Below are 5945 nucleotides of genomic sequence, written 5' to 3'. Positions count from 1 at the left end.
AACACCCTGACAGAAAGATTAGGCTCCTGCTAGCCAGCATTTGTCCTGCAAAAGTGGCTCCTTGTGCCATCTGTTGGATTTTGAAAGAATAATCTCTCAGGTTTCCATGTAAAGGTAACAGACTCCAGCAAGTACTTTCTGCACAGGGAAGGTGTTCACAATACTCCTTAAGGCAGAAATACTATACACATTGCATTTTACAAGTTCTTATGATGGAAATCACCAACAGTCTAGGATTCCCAGAGCCAGCTGATTTCTTTATTGTCAACCAGCCCAGGGAATTACAGTTGGCATTTAATATTTGCAGTATACTGTGTACTGTTTTATCTTTATACAACCTTAAAAACTAGAAACCTTTTCATTTTTATGGATAGGGAAACAACTAAGGTTAAGTGGCTGTTAAAGTTTCTGTGGTCCTAAGAAAGATGGTTTACATGGCCCACTGTTTTGTATATAGCAGACATTCCTTAAATAGTTGAATGATTTTTTTCAGTGTAAATAAATAGAGCACCATTCTTCTTCATACTCTGAACCTTTTACCCACTAGCCTTTTAATCGGCTTTTATCTTGTGGAAAAACAGAAAGCATTTCATTTATTTTGCCTGGATACACTTTCCCAGGGAAGAAGCAGCACAGTTCACTACAATGTTTCATTAACCCTCAAATGACCTCAAATTATCTTCTCTGTTTTCGAAACAAGTTAACTGGGGCTTAGCCAGAATTTAGGGCTCTTTGGGGTTTTCATCACACCACACCAAGACAGAGGACTGACCCAAGGCCTGTGTCTAGGAAGACCAAGTTGTGAGACCGAATGGTTAGTTCTCAAAGAACAACCATGGAGTCAGCTGCGTCCAGTGCACTGCTTGATCATCATAGTCCTGGGATGATGAGTATTAGGCATGTGGCAGGATGATACCAAATCCTATTTTCAAGAAGCCTGTGGGCCTGGCTTGGTGGTACATACCTGCGATCTCAGCTACTTGGACGGCTGAGGCAGGAATATTGCAAATCTGAGGCCAGCCTGGGCAACTTGGAGAGAGCTTGTCTCAAAATAAAGGGGTGCGGATACAGCTCAGGGGCAGAGCCATTGCCTACCGTGTGCAAGGTCCTGGGCTCAATAATAATAATAATAAAAAGCCTGTAGACTTTTACGGAACAGATGAAACAGACACAGTGAAAGTGAAATATCAATCAAAAGCATAAAAAAAAAACCCTCATATAAGACAGCAGTGGTTATTTAGTGACTAACACAGGCTATGAGAGTTCAGAAAGGGAGAGATTACATTTGCATAAGTGAATGCTGACCTCAGTATGAGTTACCGTGAAGTTTGAGAGAACACCTTGTCTCAGTAGCACCCTTCCTTCCCAAGAGACTCAGGGAAATAGAGAAGGGGTTTTATAGGAAGCGTAGCAGGGGATGCAAGGAGAAGGCCAGAGACCTGATCGCCAAGATAGGCAGGACATGTGCTGGGAGACCTCACTTGGCTACCAAACTTTGACTTCTCACATTTCTGGAGACTGGAAGTCCAACAGCAAGCTGCTGGCATCTGGTAAGGGCCTTCTTGCGGGGTGGAAGGTTAGAGGGTGAAAAGGGGGAGAGCTGGATTTCTCTTTAAGCCGTAGGAGCCTCAAGTTCTTTGTAGCCTTCGCTTTTCAAAATACTAAGCTAGTTCTATGAGAACTTACCCAACCCTGGGTGGTTCTCAACCTTGGCTACTCATGAAAATCACCAGGGGAGTTTTAAAAAAATACCATCACTGCACCCTTCCCCCGCTACTCTAATTGGCCTGGGTTTCTTCTTTGGTGATTCTATCAGGCACCCAAGTTTGAGCATCATTGACCCAAAGGGTTCCTGGATATGGTAAAAGAGAGAGCGATTTGCTGGAATGAGCAAGCTGTCTTGGAGGAGCAGGGAAAGAAGGGTGTTTCCCTGCTCCAACTTAGAGAAATATCCTTGACTTCTGATTAGAAAGGAACTGGGCTCTGGTTTCCAGACAGCCCCACTGGGAAATGAGGAAGACTCCGTGTGGGGCTAGGCATGCAGCTCATGGGAGAGCATGTGGATAGCAAGTGTGAGGCTCTGGGTTTGGATCCTGCTACATCTCACTACACACACAAAAAAGGTGATACATCTAGGCCAGATCTCCGCACAATGGGATGTTCACTTGTATCTTGTTAAAATGTAGTTCCAGACTTAGCCCACCGGGATGGTGCCTAAGAATCTATATTTTTATAAAGTTACTTCTGGTCTACAAAGTGGCCTGGTGAGGCCAAATGTCATCTCTGTAGTATTCTTGTGTACATTTCAAGGATAGGACAGGAGGAACTACAGCCTGTTGAACTTGAAGGGTCCCCTAAGCAGGGACAATGGCCATTCCTTTGGCGAGCTGGTTAGACTGATGACTGAGAAGCAGAGGGACCCCATCTGCAAAGCCTTCTGGGGTTTGGGGGGGTATCCTGGCAGGGGTTCCTACATCAGGGTCCTGGCAGATCACAGATGGCCCACTCAAAGGGATCACAGAAGAGTTTCATGAAAGAAGTATTTACACAGCTGGGTCAGGGTTAACAGAAACAGCAAAGGATAAAGAGGCACCAGCCCTCAGTAGGGAGAAATAAAGAAGGGAAGAAGCAGTGATGGGAACCCTAGGAGAGCTCTAGGAAAGGGGTCCCTGAAGCAGCTGTTCCCATCTGAGAAACAGCCACTCTGGAGTAAATGACCCATCGAGGATCGACCAGGGGAATAAATACCCCAACACTGCTTTTCTCTGGCCCTGTCACTCCACCTAGAAACCAGACAGCAAGGGAAGGCAGTCAGTGCAGCCATTGGTCTGCCTCCTGGGCACAGAGCAGCATGAAGCCAGAAAGCAGATCTGGGCACTGACACATACAGAAATCCTAGTGCAGTCCCCGACAATGAGCTCCCTGGAGCCTCAAACTCAGTCAGGAATGCAATTGGTATAGAAAATAAAGACATTGAGTTGGGCACATACATACAACTCTAGCCCTCTGGGCAGCTGAGGCAGGAGGATTCCCAAGCTCAAGCCCAAATCAGGCAATTTAGTGAGACTGTTCAATCCCTAGTGCTACCAAAACAAAGAACCCAGAGTTTGGGTCTCAGTCTAACCCCTTACCAACGGGAGTTTGTCTGAGTGTACCAGGCATTCTTATAAATGACAGATGGGTTGCAACCCCATGATTGGTGCTTTGGGGACAAAGGCCCCTGCTGGAGAACTGTCATGCAGAAGAAGGGCAGCCTTTCAGAAGCTGCTCCTGAGCTGCGCATGGTGGCACACACCTGTAATTCCAGCACTTCAGAGGCTGAGGGAAGAGGATCAGTGCGAATTTGAGGCCACCCGGACTACATAGTGAGTTCAAGGCCAGCCTGAACTGCATAGCAAGACCCTGTCTCAAAAAGGGGGCGCGGGCAGGTATTTAGCTCAGTGGTGCCACCATCTGCCTCACAAGCGCAAGGACCCCAGTTCAATTCCCAGGACAAAAAAAAAGTTGCTTCTGATACCAGGAATATGTAGAAAACAAGCCAGGGGCACCTTGAAGTCAACTAACAGGCAGATGGAGAAGGAAAAGAAATGAATGCAGCCTTGGTAGAGTTTTCTGGCAGTGCAAATGCTTCTGAGCTTCTCAGAAAAAAACAGTGACCGGGTGAAAAAGTGCCTTTAGGCAGGGTCTCTACCTCCCACTTTGAATTTTGTGAAAACACACCTAAACTGCTGACCCGCCCCCTGGAGACTTCAGTTTGGGGAAAGGTGGGAATCTGATTTACCTAGAACACCTCTTTGGGGTTCCTGACCTAACCTGTGCGAACGGAGCCAGGTGTCAACTGGGAGATGTCAGTGGTGCCTTCTCAGCCCCAGACAGATAGACAGCTGGCCAGCTCTCAGGACAGCAACCACAACTCCAGCTGGTACTGCAGGGCTCTTTGGGAAGCTGGGGCAGCTCCTTCTGCAGGATCAGGGACAGTAAGTCATCAAGGCAGAAGGATTCTCGACCCTGCATCTGACCACAGGCATCTTGATTTGCCATCAGTGCAGGGGCCTGGGGATAAATTGAGATAAACTGAGCTTTTGAAAGCGAAGGCAAAGTTATATGAATGGAGTCTAGAGCTGAGTATGTGGTACATGCCTGCAGTCCCAGCACTGGGGAGGCTGAGCCAGGAGGATCACTGCAAAGTTCAAGGCCAGCCAGGGCTGCACAGAAAGCTCAAGGCCAACCTAAGCTACACAGCAAGACCTTGTCTCAAAAACAAACAAACAAACAAAAAATGGAGTCTTGGTCTTCTTGACTGTGAGCTTTTTATTTCTCAGGCTGCCTGAGTGTTCCAGAAAATGAAGGGTTTTTGTCACCTTACTGAGCAATGGTTAAAGAACTGAAGCAACAACTAGTCCTGACCATCTGACCTTGTTCTAGGACCTTCTACACAGTGCCGAAAATAAATTCTTGGTTAATTAAAAAGTAAAAGAAATTAAGTGTGACAACAACAAAAAAAAAAAAAAAGAGAGAAGAAAGCATGAGCAAATATTGAATTGATCCTAAGTTGACTAAAACCTGCGTAAGCAGAAGAGCAGAAAGAAGAAACGATTAGATCTGAAACGTGTGAACAGATAATGTGAAAAAGTCACTATGATTTTTAAAATCATCAACTACAATGAATAGGAAACAAGTTGGGGCAAACATTTGCCTCAAATATAAGCTATGGTTAACATCCCTAGTTTAGAAGAATAAAGAAGAAATAGACGACCTTCTCAACAGAAAAGTCCTAACAGCACTCGCAGATGAGGAACATTAATTAAAATGATAGTGAAATAAGACAAAAGACTCCATTAATTCTTTTGGACTGACCGGGACAGGACAAAAACAGAATATTCTCGTACTGTCAAAGGGGCAACACAAATTGGTTTGACTTTTTCAGAGGCTACTTTGGTCATAGATTTTGTAAACCTTAAACTATGCAAAACTTTTGATCCAGCGATTCTTCCTCTAGGCATTTATCTAAGGAAACAATCAAAGATCTACACAAAACCTTATCCAAAGCATTGTTTGCTGCGGTGTTAGGGTGAAAAATGAGAGGAAGAATCACGAATGCTGATTTGGGTGAAAGTTGCTAACCAGTGCACAGAGGAAGTGAGATGAACGTTTTGAGGGATTTAAGAGGTAGGTAGTAAGAGGTGACTAGAAACGTCTAGTTAGGACAATTTCCGGTCGAGTATCTCCCGGTTTCTTAGCTTTCAATCACATTTGCCCCCGTCCTATAAGCTTGTTCCCTACACCAAAGCCACCTCTCAGCTGGCTGTGGCTGGCTGTCGATGGCACCTGTCACTTTTCCAAGCTGTCTCTTGGAAGCCAAGTAGGTGCCTCAGGAAAATACTCCCAAACCTAACCCTTACCTACTTCATGATCTTTCTGTCCATTAATAACCATTCATTCATTTAGCGGTACTAGGAACTGAACCCAGGGCCTTCGCACTAAGTCGCGGAGCTTTCCAGGCTGGGTTCGAACCTGTGCTCTTCTTGCCTCAGCCTCCCAGAGTGCCGCGATTACAGAGTGTACCACCACGACCCGCTCTAGCATCGCATTTGAACACACAAGAGAACAGAGAAAGTCGAGCTACTCTGTATGCTCACCGCAGAGCGAACCCTGGGGTGACCGGCGGCCCAAACCCGCGGCCCTGCAGCCCAGTACACAACCGCCCTAGCCAGCCAAGGCGCGGCTGCCCCAGGAGAAGCCAGGGGCCGGAACCCGAGCACTCAGTCACCGGCGAAAGTCTTTCCCTGGAACCCACCGACCCACCACCGAGAGGAGCGCCTAGAGCGGCCGGCCCCGCCCTGCCGCGCAAACCGCTCCGCCCCGCCGCCTCTATCCCGGAAGTTGTGCCGAGTGCCAGTTCGCGTGCGACTTGCCCCTGGTACGGTCGTTTGAGTGGTCGGGAC

The 5945-nt window shown here is 46.9% G+C and overlaps 1 long non-coding RNA gene across 1 annotated transcript in view; it reads left to right on the top strand.

The window, feature by feature from the left end:
• Nucleotides 1–5939, top strand: part of LOC104874201 — a 17975-nt gene extending 12036 nt beyond the window's left edge. The window contains exon 3 of the long non-coding RNA XR_783678.1: nt 5535–5939. This is a non-coding gene — a long non-coding RNA (uncharacterized LOC104874201). The remainder of the gene's footprint in view (nt 1–5534) is intronic.
• Nucleotides 5940–5945: the final 6 nt, after the last annotated feature.

The sequence above is a fragment of the Fukomys damarensis genome, unplaced genomic scaffold (assembly GCF_012274545.1).
Source record: "Fukomys damarensis isolate Sample0158 unplaced genomic scaffold, DMR_v1.0_HiC HiC_scaffold_25, whole genome shotgun sequence".
Taxonomy (NCBI): Eukaryota; Metazoa; Chordata; class Mammalia; order Rodentia; family Bathyergidae; genus Fukomys; species Fukomys damarensis.
The sequence above is the reverse complement of the archived record's forward strand: the minus strand, read 5'-3'. Positions and strand labels throughout refer to the sequence as shown.